Here is an 18,160-nt window from a genome sequence, read left to right on the forward strand (position 1 = left end):
GATGCTGGCTGTTGGATCAAGTGATGGATCAAGTTTCAGCCATCTGATCGCACTTAAAACTTTCTATTCACAGTCGGGGATGATAATAACCTTTGGATCGAGCAATAGATCGATTTTTAACCATCCGATCATGCCCAGAAATCTTTCTTTCAATCAGTAACAAATATGGATCATCGGATCTGGTTCTGAATTGATATGAGCCATCGGATCACACAAATTTCTTCCACCTCACCCGTGAGCCACATCATGGACCGCAAAGCTGTTTCGGTGGACCGCACCCCTAACTTTATGGATCGAGTGGCCGGTCCACCATGCATCGAAGGTAATAAAATTTATTTTTTAGAATATTTTTGCTTGATTTTTGCTCTGATTTTTGTCTGAAAAATTTAGAAAAAATATAAATTAAATTTTTGAAATTTTTTTTATCATTTTGGTGTTTAAAATTACTCAATTAACTTAACATCTATTTTTCATAAATATACTCTAATTTCATATTTTTTTAAATTATTTATTTTTATAAAAAAATTTAATTTATTTATAAAATTAGATTTTTAAGAAGATGTTAGCACCATAAATTATCAAAAATATCTAAAATAAATATAAAAGTATACCACTTATCAATAAAATTTTATCTGAAATCGAGTATGTAATGGACCTCACCCAATCTCCTCATTGCACCATCATGTGTCCTCCAGCTGACCATCTCGATACCTTTGATTCATAGTTCAATTCATCCGATAGATGAACAGTTTTCTTATTGCTCTTTAGGAAGTCAAACAGTTTCTCTCTATAACAAATATGATGAGTGCATACAGAATCTAAAATCTACTGCTGAAAAAAGTAGATATCTCATCAGATATCAATAGAACATCATCCTTTAACTTGCTACTGACTGTTACTGCTGTAGTTCTCGTTTGATCTCTGAGTTGAGGGTAATTTCTGACATGATGTCCCAACTCATCACACTGATAGTACTTGATCTTGCTGGGATCCCTCATCTTGAACCTAGATCATCCTCCTTGTGATCCTCTGTCGCTCCGTCTGCTACCACCTGCTCCTCTAAAAATTATCAAAGTTGAGTTGCCGTCATCTGAGCTTGAAGCCTGATTCTCCCTCTGAGAACCTCATTCCAGAGAATTATCATGATGACCTCGTCTATCTTGATGGTGTTCTTTCCTACTAGAAGAGCAGTCATCAAGGACTCATTCGAAAGGAGAAGCGATGTCAGTGTCCTGATCTTCTCCTCAACCTTCTCACCAACACTGAGAAGATCAGTGAGAATCTTTTGAAAGTGTTGAGATGCTCCTCCACACTCTGTCTCTCATCCATTCGTAGTTTATAGAACTGCCTCCAGAGGAAGAGAGTGTTGGTGAGGGGCTTCATCATGTGCAACACCTCGAGCTTCGACCACAGCACCGTCGGAGAAGTCTCACAAAGTACATAAATCACCACTTCATTTATCAGATACAAGTAGATGATACTCACCATCTGCATCTATAGATGCTCCAAGGTCTTCTCCTCTATGATGTCTGACTTCTTCTCGTATAAGAGAGTGTCAATCAACCTATGTTGGATGAGCAGGTTCTTCATCCTCTTTCGTCATAATGAGAAATTGCTCTTCCTATCGAATCGATTGATCTCTATTTTGATTGTGCTTATCTTTTCTATCTTCTATCTTGATCAACACTACCTCTATCTGGATCATCTGGTATCATCTATCCACGATAATCAGACTCTGATATCAATTGTTGTGGCTTTGATACCACTTATTGGTGGAGGAAGAAAGAAGAAAAAGAGAGAAAAATATCATAAATAAATTAAGATAATATAGATTGGCTTTAAACCTATCTCCATGGAATGTATAAGCTTCACTATGAGAGAAAAAAATCAAACAAATACAAGAGAAACTCACCACTCAATCTTTATACAAAGGTCTCTCAATAAAAAATCTCAAAATCTATATAAAAGCTTTCTAAAATCTCTTAAAAAGTCTCTTTATATGATCAAGACATTACAAGCTATCCGATGCGATAAACGGCTCATCAATCAGAGCTATATATACTCCAGAATCACTAAAACAGTGTTTTCCTAGGATACCAAATCCAAAACAAATCTTAGAACAATTTTGGACTATCTAATCGTGATCGGCTGGAACCAGAGCCATTCGATCATGTAGAATCAATGCCTCCCATCTCTTGATCAAACTCAAGATGAGTCCTAGCCGTTCGATCCTGATCGATGCTACTTTCGATCGTCGGATCGCGCTCAATCGCCGTTGCTGTTCGATCTTCACCAATGCGAGCGAGGCTATTGGATCGCACCTTCTCCTTAGTCTCAGATCGCGATCAGTCCATGTGCATGATTGTGATCTGTGATAGAGCGTGGCCCACCATGGACCACGATACCCAACAGGATTGGGCACCTGTGCACTGCTGGCCTAGCACTAGCATGCTATCGGGCCTAGCCCGCACCGGCCCATGGGCCTCTCCAATGGCCTATGGGCCGTACCATCTATTTTCGACTTTCTCTCTTATGTATCTCTTCCGTTTGGACTCTATTTGGGCTATTCTTAGGCTCGTTAGATTTTATTCGTTGTCCTGAACCTCTGTTGCTCCTTGAATTAATTTTGATGATTACTAAGTATTTGAGAGGGTTACTAATAATTTTAGCTTGAAAAAAGATTTATTGTATTTCAGGGGCAAAATCTTAATTTTTTCAAGTTCTGATTCGGAAGCCTCAAGAGCAATAAGAGAAGATTTGTAATCTATTGGAGGCAATTTCAATATTTTTGGATATGTATTTTGAAAGAAAATCATGTTTATATATTTGAGTCGACCCCATGAGTTGACTCATGTCAAAAGGGGCTGAACAGCACGCTGATTTTTTGGCTGGCACACCCTATGAGTTGACTCCTGTGCATGAGTCGACCCTATGAGTCAACCTCTGCTGCTGTGTAGGTCAAAATTACAGAACAGTCATTTTCTGTTCTATGTCATAGAAGTCGACCCCATGAGTCGACTCATGTGCATGAGTCGACCCTATGAGTCGACCCCTGTGATGGAAAAATTCAGCAACGGTTAGTTTCAGCTCGTTTTGGCTGCATTTAATACCCATTTAATGTGCTCCAACAGCTCTATTTCAGCCCAGATTACTCTCCACCATCATTTGAAGTTATAAAAGGCACTTAAAGGAGGAAATCAACAAGATTTTGAAAAGATTCTTCAAGCATTCATTTCAGCCCTAAGCAAGAGCCCTCTTGAAGTTAAAGAAGCTTTTATTTCAAATTCACCAACCCCTCAAGAGCTTATTCAAGTCTTCAACCACCTTGAGAGAAATCAGAAAAGCTTTTTTCTTATTGTGTAAAGTATATTTAAAGCTTTATTTGCTCATTAAAGGAGCTACTTCTATATTTCCGTATGATTAATTGTTATACTCTATTTTTGAGTTGATATTTTATTTTGAAAGGGTTCCAAAATATGGAAAGGTTGCTCCGAACCTTGAATTGGATTTTATTGGGTTGGCTTGTACCTAAAAAATAAGTATTCTAGCTTGAAATAGCTAGAGTCAGAGGTTCCGACGTTGTATTTTGGTTGAATACGGTTTAGTGGATTTGAATTCTCAAGTAGGAGCTTGGGGAGTGGATGTAGGTGTAAGGTTAGCACCGAACCACTATAAATCTTTTTGTTTGTGTTGTGCTTACTTGCTCTCTTTTTAATTTTTTTTATCTTCTTGCATTCTTGCATCCAAGTTCTACACCTTGCATAAATTTCACTCTCCACATTTATCCTGCTCATTGTTATATAATCCTCATAGTTATAAATTAATTTTAAATTTTTAGAAACTCAATTCACCCCTCCCTCTTGGGTTGCATAGCTGGGTAACAAGTTGTATCAGAGCTTGGTGCTCTAGCCCTACTTTGATTTAACCATCAAAGAGCTAAAGATCTATGGCAACTCAAGTTGGTGCTTCACTAGCCGAGGGGCAGTCCACAAACCGACCTTCACTTTTCAATGGGTCAAATTATACCTATTGAAAAGTTCGGATGAAAATCTTTATTCAAGCACTTGACTATGATATGTGGAGTATCATAGTAAATGGACTACACACACCCACTAAAATAATTGATGGTGTGGAATCAATCAAATCCAAAAAAGAATGGGATGAGGTTGACAAGAAAATGGCTCAACTTAATGCAAAAGTCATGAATGTCTTATATTGTGCTATGAATGCTAATGAATTCAATCGTATTTCAATATGCATGTCAGCTAAGAAAATATGGGATAGATTAGAAGTAACTCATGAAGGAACTAATCAAGTGAAGGAATCAAAAATTAACATGCTTGTGCATAAATATGAACTTTTTAAAATGGAGCATGATGAATCAATAACTGAAATGTTTACTTATTTTACTGATATTATTAATGATTTAAAAAGTCTTGGTAAGTCTTATTCTAACAGTGATCTCGTGAGAAAGATTCTTAAATCTTTACCAAGGACTTGGGAGGCCAAAGTGATCGTAATTCAAGAAGCTAAAAATCTGAATATCTTACCCTTGGAGGAGCTTCTAGGATCGCTGATGACACATGAGCTAAGCATGAAACAATACCAAGAAGAAGATGTCAAAAAGAAGAGGATAATCACCCTCAAATCCACTGCTCAACCTGATGAGTTATCCGATGATATAGAAAATGAAGAGTAGAATGAAGAAATGACCCTCATTACTAGAAGGTTTAAGAAGTTTTTGAAAAAAAGAAGACAAGGAATGAGAAAGAGGCCACCTACAAAAGGGGAACATAGCAAAGAGAAGGATAAGGAGCAACCCCTTATTTGTTGTGAATGTAAGGAATCGGGACACTTTAAGTCTGAATGCCCACAACTGAAGAAAGATCCCAAGAAGTATAAGAAGAAGGCCATAATGGCTACATGGAGCGAAAGCGATGAGTCAAGCTCTAAAGAAGAAGATTCAAATGAATAAACCAACTTGTGCCTTATGGCACATGAAAATGAGGTAAACACTGAAACTCCTATTAACTTTACTTTTAAAAAACTTCATGAAGCATTTTATGATCTAATTGATGAACTAAAGAAGCTAGGGGTAAAGAACAAAGAATTAAAATCAAAGAATCAATCTTTACTAAAAGAAAATGAGAGTATTTCAAATAAAAAATTAATTCTATCTCAAAAAAATTTGAACTTAAAAAATGAGATTGTCAAGTTAAAATCAATGGTTAAAAAATTCACTTTAAGTTCAAATAAATTTCAAATGATACTTGACAATCAAAAGACTATTTATGATAAAGTCGGTCTTGGATATAACCCTTTAAAGAAATAAAATTTTTGAAAAATATCTTTGTAAACTCATCATGCAACAAGTTTTCATATATGACTTGCTTTAAATATGGTAAAGTAGGACACAAATCCTATTCATGTTTTTCTAACAAATCTAAAAATTTTAATGTAAAGAAAATATGGGTTCCAAAAAGAACCATTATGACTAACCAAAAAAGATCCAAGAAAACTTGGATACCTAAAGTCAAAACTTGATTCTTGTATGTAGGTGTGTCTTGCATCCCAAGGAACAAATCGAAAATGGTATCTTGATAGTGGGTGCTCAAGACACATGACTGATGATGAATCTCAATTCATCACACTTAATACTAAAAATAGAGGGATGGTCACCTTTGGAGATAATGACAAAGAAAAGATCATCGGTATAGGTAACATTGGTATCACTCCCTCCAAGTATATTGAAAATATTTTATTAGTAGATGGTTTAAAACATAATCTATTAAGCATCAATCAAGTTTGTGATAAAGGATACAAAGTCATTTTTGAATCTTCATTTTGCATAGTAACTAGTCCTATTAATTAAGGCATTAAATTTATTGGGCATAGACATGGTAATGTTTATATGGTAGATTTGAATGATCTTTCTAAAATAAACATGCAATGCCTAGTAGCCTTGAATGCCAAGATTAATGAGACTAGTTGGCTTTGGCATCGTAGGCTTGCACATATTAGCATGCATTTACTTTCAAAATTTATTAAAAAAGAATTAGTTACCGGCTTGCCCAAATTAAATTTTGAAAAGGATAGAATTTGTGATGCATGCCAACTGGATAAACAAATAAGAGTCTCATTCAAATCTAAAAATATTGTTTCAACTTCTAGGCCATTAGAACTATTGCACATGGATTTATTTGGATCCACTAGAACAACTAGTCTAGGTGAAAAATGATATGATTTTATAATTATTGATGATTTCTCTCATTTTATATGGATCTTCTTTTTGGCACATAAGGATAAAACTTTTCATGTTTTCTCAAAATTTTATCAAAAAGTCATAAATGAAAAAGATTTTTCAATTCAAAATATTCGAAGTGATCTGAAATCAAATTTCAAAATTAAGATTTTGAAAAATTTTGTGATGAAAAAGGTATTGACCATAACTTTTCAGCACTTAGGACACCCCAACAAGATAGGATAGTAGAAAGAAAAAATAGAACCCTTGAAGAAATGGCCCATACCATGCTATGTGAAAGCAACCTTCCAAGATATTTTTGGGCGGAAGTAATTAATACGGCATGTTACATATTAAACCGTGCTTTAATTAGATCAATTTTAAAGAAAACTCTTTATGAGCTTTGGAAAGAAAGAAAACCAAACATTGCATATTTTCATATTTTTGGTTGCCGATGTTTTGTTTTGAACAATGGTAAAGAAAGACTAAAAAAATTTGATGCAAAATCTGATAAAATAATTTTTCTTGGTTACTCCTCTTCTAGCAAAGCTTTTAGAGTTTTTAACAAAAGAACTTTAGTAGTAAAGGAGTCAATACATGTTGTTTTTGATGAAACTAACGATCTTCCTTCAAGAAAGAATGAAGGTATTGATGATGCAGATCCTCTTATAGAAGGGATGAAGGAGATCACTCTAAAAGACTCAACAATTCAAAATGATGAAGAATATGAAAACAAACAGGATGATGAAGATGAAGAACAATAAGAACAATCTCAAGGTACAAATGATCTACCCAAAAAATAGAGGTATGATCACAATCACCCCAAGAAACTAATCATTGGTGATCCTACACATGGTGTAAGAACTCGTTCTTCACTTAGAGATGCATACAATCATTTTGCATTGGTCTCTCATCTTGAACCTAAAACCATAGATGAAGCTGAAAAGGATCATAATTGGATAAATATAATGCAAGAAAAATTTAATCAATTTGAAAGAAATAATGTATGGATTTTAATATCAAGATCTAAAAATTATTCAGTAATTGACACAAAATGGGTATATAGGAATAAATTGGATGAACATGAAAATATGATAAGAAATAAAGCAAGATTGGTTGCAAAAGGTTATAATCAAGAAGAAGAAATTGATTTTGATGAGACCTTTGCACCTGTTGCTAGATTAGAAGCAATTAGACTTTTACTTGCATATGCTTGCTTTATGAATTTTAAGTTATTCCAAATGGATGTCAAAAGTACTTTTCTAAATGGATATATTGTTGAAGAAGTTTATATAGAACAACCTTCCAGTTTTGAAAATCATGTTTTTTTTAATCATATTTTTAAATTAAATAAAGTATTATATGGTTTGAAACAAGCACCTAGGGCTTGGTATGAAAGGCTAAGTAAATTTCTACTTAATAATGAATTTTCAAGAGAAAATATAGACACAACCTTTTTCATTAAAAAAAATTAAGATGATATCTTAGTTATACAAATATACGTCGATGATATTATTTTTGGATCTACTAATGAAACTCTTTGTCAAGATTTTGCTAAGCTCATGCAGGGGGAGTTCGAGATAAGCATGATGGGAGAACTTACATTCTTCCTCGGACTCCAAATCAAACAAACAAAGGAAGGGATCTCCATCACTCAAAGCAAATATACTAGAGAACTACTCAAAAGATTTGGAATGGAGGATTCCAAAGCAATTGGTACACCCATGAGCCCATCATGTAAGCTTGATGAGGATGAAGGAGGTAAAAATATAGACTTAAAATTTTATAAAGGCATGATTGGTTTTCTATTGTACTTAACTGCTAGTAGACCAGATATTATGTTTAGTGTTTGTCTTTGTGCTCGCTTTCAATCAAATTCAAAAGAATCACACTTGAATGTAGATAAAAGAATCCTTAGATATTTAAATAGTACACAAACTCTAGGACTATGATATTCTAAGAACTCATCAATTGACTTAATAGGATATTCAGAAGCCGATTTTGCTGGATATAGATGAGATAGAAAAAGTATTAGTAAAACTTGCCAATTCTTTGGAGTTAACTTAATCTCTTGGTTTAGCAAGAAGCAAAACTCGGAAGCACTGTCTACGGTCGAGGCTGAATACATTGCAGTCAAAAGTTGTTGTGCTCAGATCTTATGGATTAAGCAACAACTTGAGGACTTTGGCATCAAACTCAAGGAGACTCCCATAAGATGTGATAACACTAGTGCTATAAATCTAACTAAAAATCCAATTTAGTATTCTAGATCAAAATATATTGAAATTAGACATCATTTCATAAGAGAACATGTCCAAAATAAAGATATAATTCTTGATTATGTTTATACTGAAAAATAATTGGCTGATATCTTTTCCAAGACCTTAAGTGAAGATAGATTTTATGAAATTAGGAGAGAATTAGGAATCCTTGATTCATCAGCTTAAGTATCTCTATGATTCCAAGTTCTTAATACCAAAAATTTATTGAATCAAATTTATAGAGCTCAATTCTCATCTCTCTTTTTTCTTAAGAGCTCAAAAGCTCAAAACTATCCTTCACATGATCAATATTTGGGTAAACACCTTTCTCTCAGAGTTTCAAATTTTTTCGAAATTTTTTCATCATTCTTTTGAATTTTTTCGTGCCATGAGTCGACCCCCAGGGTCGATCCTAGGATAAACTTGTAATTCTGTCAAAATCCTTCGGGCGCTCTCTTTTTATTGAAAAATTTTCTTTGAGCCGACTCAGCCCTTCTTTTTCTTTCTCCCACCAAACGAAAGCTCTCCCTCTCTTCTCCCTCAAACTGAAGATTTCTCACAAATCTCTCTTCCCATCAATTTTCTCCCTTAAAATCGCTCGTTTAGGAACCAACTTCCTCTTCTCCTTCTTCTTCATTTGGGGCGGTTCGAGCTTGCCCTAGATTCAACCCCTCTTCTCTAAACTGATGATTTAACTCCCCAAATCCTTGCTTTTTTCTTCTAAAATCCTTTCCTCTCTACCTTACATTTAGTCTCCTAAGCTCCTTGCAAGTCTCTTTTGTTCAAATGGCTTCCAAAACGAAGCTACCACAAAGAAAAAAATCTGTTCGTGGGTTGAAAGAGAGTGTGCGTAGAAAAAGATTAACAGCCGAGCCCTCTCCTGCTCCAATCCCAGCTCCAGGTCCTGCTTCAGCTTCTACACAGTCTCCAATTAGCCCAAGCAAGGTACCTCTCTCTGATCGAAAAGTGAAATCCGAAAAAAATATTGATTTCAAATTTTTTGAAAAAGAAGGATTCTCTATTGGATCGAAGATTAAAAATCAAAGATGGGAGTTTTACTGCTCTTTAAAGAAAAATACTTATGTCGATTTGGTCAGAGAATTTTACTTAAATTTGAGCTATAATAATGGAACAATAAAATCTATAGTAAAAGGTGTTGATATTATTCTTGATCCAGTGTATTTGGGACAGATACTGCACTTGCCTTGTGAAGGCTATACCAATATGGAGCTCTCAATCAAAGAAGAAGGAATTAATGTTATCTTAGGGAGAACTTTTACTGAAAGTTTGAATAAATTAGAAGCAAAAATTCTTTCTGTTAAGATGAGGCTGTTACATCACATGGTAACTAAACTGTTTGTCCCTAGGAGTGGTAGACATGACCTCCTATCTGATAGGGACATTTGTATTATGTACCATGTGATCACCCAGACCCCCTTGAACCTTCCTGCTTTGATGTTTGAGGCCATGAGGGAGACCCTGAACAGGTTTAAGGCTCACTTGCCTTTTGGTATGGCACTCATCTTGATTTTTAGGAGGTTCGGAATCAGTTTTAAGGGAGAGACAGTTGCCAGATTATCTCATTCCGACACCATCAACCGCCACACTCTGCATCGTATGGGTTTTTCAAAGACTGACGATGGTTGGACAAAGGGTGTTGAGGAGAGAGCAGAGGATAGAGCAGAGGAGGAGGGACCGTCTTCACCCCTTCATGATCATAAAGCATGTCCAGATATTCAGTTCATATCTGATCATGAGGCTGGTCCTTCAGAGTCAGTGAGGAGGCATACTTCAGTTCCACAGTCAGAGAGCAGGGTACATCCTTCAGAGTTCAGACTAGTAGACGATCAGATTGAGATGATGTCCCAGCGTATTGCCTCCATTTTATCTCAGCAATTTGCCACTTCAGTCTTTACTCAGAGGTCGACATCTTAGGATGACTCAGACCAGACTTTGATCCCTCATATCTTCTTTATTTTTCAGATGCTTACTGCTCAGTCTGTATGTATTGAGCAGCTTGAGGGATATATTTTGAGACTGACAGGCAGAGTCTTAAATTTACAGGGGCAAGTATTAGTTTTAGCCCATCTCCAGCCGCATGAGGATATCACAGAGGTCTCAGACCTATCTGCAGAGGCGGCTAGACTTCGAGGAGTTTTAGAGAGTGACTTTGACTTCTTGAGGAGAGAGATTCGGGGCTCCAGTGAAAATGCCTCTACTCAGTTTAGTGCCCTGATGTAGTCTGTGTCGAGAGCCTTGGATCTTTTGGACACCATCAGACTTTCTCTTATAGCACAGTCCGTAGCTTTCCAGGCTCTAGGATCCTCTCGCCCCTCTACTCGTGCTGGTACTTCTACTTGTGGCTGAGACAGACGTGGTCGAGGTCGTGCTCGTGGATTTGATCCTACATCTCCTCATCATATCTCAGATTCTTCAGATTCTGATCCCTCTAGCCATGATATCTATTAGATCTAGCATAGTTAGTCTTTTATATCTAGGATCTATCTTATGGCCTTTGTATTTTGTTGGCTGATTAACTCTTGGATAGTTTCTATTCATGATTTTTGTATTTTGAGTTAACTCATTTGTATTGGGACACCTATGTATTCAGTCACTTTTTGGATATATATATATGCTTTGACTTTCAATGAATGTTTATTGAATTATTTTAATTATGAGATATGAAAAATAACTCATCTTTGTGCTGTGAAATACTATGAATAGCAATATCTTCTAGATGAGCAAATTGATATATCCTTTATGATTGCTATAATGAGGGGGAGTAGAGAAATAAGGGGGCTAAAAAAGTAAAATATGGTATCAAAAAGGGGGAGTAAAGAAAATATGTCTTTTTTGTTATCTTTCTTTTCTTTTTTCTATCCTTAAAATTCTTTAAGATCTTAATTGATGCTGTCAAAAAGGGAGAGTAGAGAATTAAAATAGAGAATCAAAAAAATTAAGATTAAGCAATAAGCAATAAAGAAATGAGCAATAAGCAAAATTGTTAAGCAAATGTGTCAAAGAACCAAAATCATCAGCTATTTTTAATTTAATCTTCAAAGTAAATGAACTTATAAGCAAATTTCAAATTGATCTTCAAACTGCTTATGATGCATTTCATTCAAATACTTGGCTATGATATTTAAGTGATACATCTTTATAAATTTAAAATTCATATTCAATGCTTTAAATATGCTTTTGCTCAAGTGTTTTGTCATCATAAAAAAGAAGAAGATTGTTTCTCCTTGAATTGATTTTGATGATTACAAAGTATTTGAGGAGGTTACTAATAATTTTGGCTTGAAAAAAGATATATTGTATTTCAGGGATAAAATCATAATTTTATCAAGTTTTAATTCGAAAGCTTCAAGAGCAAGAAGAGAAGATTTATAATCTATTGGAGGTAATTTCAATATTTTTGGATATGTATTTTGAAAGAAAATCATGTTTATATATTTGAGTCGACCCCATGAGTTGACTTATGTCAAAAGGGGCTGAACGACATGCTGATTTTTTGGCTAACACACTCTATGAGTCGACCCCATGAGTCGACTCCTGTGCATGAGTCGATCCTATGAGTCGACCTCTGCTGCTGTGTAGGCCAAAATTATAGAACAGTCATTTTCTGTTCTGTGCCACAGAAGTCGACCCTATGAGTCGACTCATGTGCATGAGTCGACCCCTATGACAGAAAAACTCCACAACGGCTAATTTTTAGCTCATTTTAGTTGCATTTAATGCCCATTTAATATGCTCCAATGGCTCTATTTCAGTCCAGATTACTCTCCACCATCATTTGAAGTTATAAAAGGCACTTAAAGGAGAGAATCAACAAAGTTTTGAAAAGGTTCTTCAAGCATTCATTTCAGTCCTAAGTAAGAGCCCTCTTGAAGTTAAAGAAGCTTTTATTTTAAGTTCATCAATCTCTCAAGAGCTCATTCAAGTCTTCAACCACCTTGAGGGAAATCAGAAAAACTTCCTTCTTATTGTGTAAAATATATTTAAAGCTTTATTTGCTCATTAAAGGAGCTACATCTGTATTTCTGTGTGATTAACTATTATACTCTATTTTTGAGTTAATATTTTATTTTGGAAGGATTTCAAAACGTGAAAAAGTTGATCCGAACCTTGAATCGAATTGTATTGGGTTGGCTTATACCCGAAAAATAAGTATTCTAGCTTGGAACAGCTAGAGTCGAAGGTTCTGACATTGTATTCTAGTTGAATATGATTTAGTAGATTTAAATTCCCAAGTAGGAGCTTGGAGAGTGGATGTAGGTGCAAGGTTAACACCGAACCACTATAAATCTTTTTGTTTGTGTTGTGCTTACTTACTCTCCTTTTAAATTTCTTTATCTTCTTGCATTCTTGCATCCAACTTCTACACCTTGCATAAATTTCACTCTCCACCTTTATCCTGCTCATTGTTATATAATCCTCATAGTTGTAAATTAATTTTAAATTTTTAGAAACTCAATTCATCCCCCCCTCTTGGGTTGTATAGCTAGGCAACAACCTCACTTTAAACTTATTATGGACTGAATCTCTAGATATTTTTCTCAACACAAACACTTTAGGTCCACCAGTCTCTTGAATAGCCTTACTAGATTGTCACGAAGATTCTTTCTGGAAGGCTTGTCAAATTTCTCCCAACTCTTCTTAAAGACTCTCAATCAGCCATTCTAAGAGGTCAAAGCATCATAGAATGCTTCTTTAGTGTTGGGGGTAATTGATCACGGATCATGAGTGGGAACCTGGTGATTAGCCAACAACCGATGAGAGAACACCTAGATGCAGAAGTGCAAACAAGCAAGAACAAGGGTGATCAACAAGCCCTAGCTTCGAGAGAAAGAGAAGAAGAGTATAATTGGGAGAAAGAGCTTTCATTTCTTTTTTGCATTCAGTATACCATCAATCCTTGACCTAGTTATATGTATATATATCTATACAAAAGGGTCAAGCCCAAAGCTAAACAAAACTCCTAAATACTTTATCCAATGTGATGCACTCCCCAAGCCCATGTACACTCATGTCTTGCCATGCACTCACCTCCTAGACTTAATCCTAACCCAAACCATGGATTAGCCCCTTAAGACCTCTCTAACTAACGCCCTAGATCACCTAGGATTAAATCCGATCCTAGACCCAAACAGAATCTCGAACAGCTTCTGTTCGAAAACTGAGTCGACTCATGCGGAGACTGAGTCAACTCATCTGGGACTGAGTCAACTCAAACTGAGATTGAGTCAACTCACCTGCATGCTAGCCTCAAGTTCTCAAAATCCTGCTTTCTGTCTAGCTTCTTTCTGGGACATAGTCGAGTCACTTCTGAGATTGAGTCGACTCACCTTCAACTTAGTCGATCCAATCTCAGAGTAAGCCAACTAAGCAGCTGAAATAGCTCTATCTTGACTGGTTCTTCTGCTGGCTTGCTCCCTTCACCCCTTAGTCTTTTTTATGTATTTTCAAGGCTTGGGAGTGCCACATCTGAGCTCACAATCTTCACCTTCATGCTCTTAAGCCCTTGTGAACTCAGCTTTGTCCTTCAGACCCATTTGTGCCACACACATCTGAAAACTATCTCAAGGAAGTACTTTTGTGAGTGCATCCAACTGATTCTTCTTTGTATAGATCTTCACCAGCTCCACTTCACCATCCTCCACTAGCTCTTTGATTTTGCAGTACCTTACGTCTATATGCTTTATTTTAGCATGATAGACTGGATTCTATGCCAGCTGCAGAGCACTCAGACTATCACTATATAGTGCAATTGTGCTCTGTTCCACTCCCATTTCAGCAATAAGCCTCCTAAGCCATAGTGCTTTCTTAGCAACCTCTGTGATACCTATGCACTCAGTCTCTATGGTAGACAAGGCTGTAATAGGTTGAAGGGTTGATCTCTAAGAAACGGCCCACTGAATATACAAAAGAAATAACCTGTGATAGACCTCCTTGTATCAAGATCACCTACAAAGTTAGCATCTACAATCCCTTCCAATGGACCTAAGATCTCTCTTCAGACATTAGAGTTCCTCCTAGATCCATCTTGCTGTCCAAAAATCAAACCAAGCCTTTGAGTTCCCTGAAGATACTGCTAGATTCACTTCAATGCCTGCCAGTGCTCCTCTTTTGAGTTTGCCATGTATTTGCTCACCTAGCTCACTGCATGTATTATGTTTGACCTACAACACACCATAGCATACATCACACTTCCCATGGCACTGGCATATGAAACTCTTTCCATGTACTCTTTCTCTTTCTCTATCTGGGGGCACTACTGCTTTGAAAGAGACATGTGGCTTGCCAACGATGTTCCAACCGATTTGGTGTTCTCCATCCCAAACCTCTCCAATACCCTACTGATGTATCCTTCTTGTGACAAGTAGAGAATACCCTTGCTCTTATCTTGACAAATCTTCATACCAAGTATTTTTCGGGCCAGACCCAAATCCTTCATCTTAAATTCTGCAGACAATGTACCTTTCAGCTCATCCATTGGATTGGCACTCCTGCTGGCAATGAGCATATTGTCCACATACAAAAGTAAGTACAATGCATCATCTTCATCCACATCCTTCACATACACACAGCTATCATGTCACATCTAGAGAATCTAAGACTCAAAACAAAAGTATTAAACTTTTTGTACCACTGGTGGGATGACTGCTTCAAGCCGTAGAGAGACTTCTTGAGTGAACACATATTTTCTTCCAATCCAGTCTAAATGAACCCAGCTAATTACTCCATGTAGATCTTCTCCTCTAGGCTTCTATGTAAGAATGCCGTCTTCACATCCATCTGCTCCAACTCTATATCATGCTGAGTTACAAGCGACAGCAACACTTGGCTTGAAGCATAACGCACCATCTAAGAGAAAACCTCAGTGTAATCTACTTCCTCTCTTTGAGAGTACCTCTTGGCAACAAGCTTTGCCTTGAATCTAACACCATCTTGCTCTGAAGGTGCCTCCTTCCATGTGAACACCCACTTAGAATCGATAGCTCAAGTCTCTCTTGGTAGATCCACTAGCTGTCATATCTTATTCTTTTTCAGTGACTCCATCTCTTCTATCATGGTCTACATCCATGATTCTCGATCTAGAATTTTCATGATCTCCTCGAATACTTTTGGATCTCCATTAGCAGTGATGAGAGCATATGACACAGTCTCATCAATGCCATATCTGACCAGCCTGTGAATGGTATACTGGGGCTTGTGTAATGCCACTCCCACTGGTGCATTCCTCCCACCTAATATCTATGGCTACTCCTACACCTCCATCTAAATAGCTGGCTCTCTATGTTGGTCCTCCACCTGAGTAAGACCTCTCCTATCCAACTCCACCTCAACAGGTATACTCCTGTAAGTAGAAGTAGACTGTATGCCATTAACCTGTGACTGATTGTCACTGTCCATCTTTACTTTTCTAGCTCTACTTGTACTCTCTGATCTCTCCAAGATGCTCTTCTCATCAATAGTGACATCTCTGTTGATTACCAACCTCTGTCTCCTGACCTTCATGCCTGAGAATCCCACAGTTGGTACCTTTTGACTCTCTATAGATATCCAATGAATGTCATCTTTTAAGATTTTGGGACCAGCTTGTTTCTTTCAGTTGCCTCTACATGTGCATAGGACGAGCAACTGAAAATCCTCAGGTGGTCAGGCTCCACCTTCTTCCCACTCCAGACCTTCTCTGGAATGCCTCCATTCAGCTTGTGATGAGGAGATCTATTAACAAAAAAATATGAAAAAATTATGGCATCACCCCAAAAAGACTTTGAAAGTGATGTCTGTAGTCTCAAACTCTATGCCTTCTCTGTCAGTATCCGGTTCATCTTCTCCACAACATCATTCTGCTGAGGGGTCATCTTCACTATGTAATGGCATCTGATACTATTCTTCTTATAGTACCTTCTGAACTCCAGACTTGTGTATTCTTCTCCATGATCCGATCTAAGATACTTCATCTGTCTTTCTGTCTCCTTTTCCACCTCAGCTCTCTAGGCTCTGATACCAAATATTGGGGGTAATTGATCGTGGAACGTGCATGGAAACTTGATGATTAGTTAGCAATCGAAGAGAGAACACCTAGATGCGGAAGTGTAAATAATCAAGAACAAGGACGATCAACAATGCCCTAGCTCTAAGAGAAAGACAGAGAGTATTCTTGGGAGAAAGAGCTTTCATTTCTTTTTTGTATTCAGCATATAATCAATCCTTGACCTAGTTATGTGTATATATACTTGTACAAAAAGGTCAAGCCCAAAGCTCAATAAAACTTCCAAATAGCTAACCCAATGTAATGCACTCCCCAAGCCCATATACACCCGTGTCTTACTATGCACTCACTCTTTGGACTTAATCCTAGCCCAAACTATGAATTAGCCCCTTAAAACCTCTCTAACCAAGGCCTTAGGTCATCTAGGATCAAATCCAATCCTAGACCTAAACTGAATCCCGAACAGCTTCTATCCAAAAATTGAGTCAACTCATACTAAGATTGAGTCGGCTCACCTGAGACTGAGTCGGCTCATCTGGGACTGACTTGACTCACTTGCGTGTCAGTCTCAAGTTTCTGAAATCTTACTTTCTATCTAGCTTTGAGATACAGTCGACTCACTTCTGAGACTGAGTCGACTCACCTTCAATTTAGTCTATTCAATCTCAAAGTGAGCCAATTAAGTTGCTGAAATAGCTCTATCCTGACTGATTCTTCTACTGGCCTGCTCCCTTGACCCCTTGGCCTTTTTTTATGTATTTCAAGGCTTGGGAATGCCACACCTGAGCTCACATTTAGTGCCCATAGAATGTTGCCTTATTGTAAGAGATCAAGGGCAGCAAGATATCCTTTGTAAATTGGACTTTGAAAATTTTTGATAAGTTGAATTAGGATTTCTTAGTTGAGGTTCTTAGAGCAAGGGGCTTTCTATGTAGATGAATTCGATGGTTCCACAATTTATTGTCTTTGGCATCTATTGTTCTTTTTTTGAATGGCGCACCAAGAAGGTGGATGAAATGTAAGCAAGGTTTAAGTTTGGGCAACCCCCTTATCTCCATCGCTTTTCATCTTAGCGATGGATGTCCTCTCTCAACTACTCAAGCAAGCTTGTGCTCTTGGTTTGATTGAGGGTATTGGGTATTAGAAGGAATTAGGTGGTATCTTGAGCTTGTACTTTACACATGATACTCTTTTTTTGTATAGATAAAAAAGATAGTGTGTTGGTGGCCAAGATAATTCTGTTAGTTTTTGAAGGTGTGTTTGGGTTAAAAATCAATTTTGCAAAAGCTCTATTCTTGGTCTGAATATAGATGATGGGGAGTCATCTCGATTTGCATCTTGAAGCAAGGTGTTTTACCTTTTTGTACTTGGGCCTACCGTTACATCATAAGAAGCTACCTGAGTAAGGTAGCTTAGTTTTAATTGAAAAGATGAACTTGAGGCTAGCATCTTGAAAAGGGAAGTTTCTTGCATGTGGAGGGAGATTAATACTAATCAACTTTGTGCTGACGATGCTTCCATCTTAGTACATATCTATTTACAAATTCTCGAAATAGGTCCTTAGTAGAATTAACAAAATGAGAAGAGAATTTTTATTGAAGGATACTAATTGTGTTAGTGGATTTCATTGCCAGCTAAACTAGGATATTGTTTGTA

Source organism: Elaeis guineensis, chromosome 1, assembly GCF_000442705.2.
Source record: "Elaeis guineensis isolate ETL-2024a chromosome 1, EG11, whole genome shotgun sequence".
Lineage (NCBI taxonomy): Eukaryota > Viridiplantae > Streptophyta > Magnoliopsida > Arecales > Arecaceae > Elaeis > Elaeis guineensis.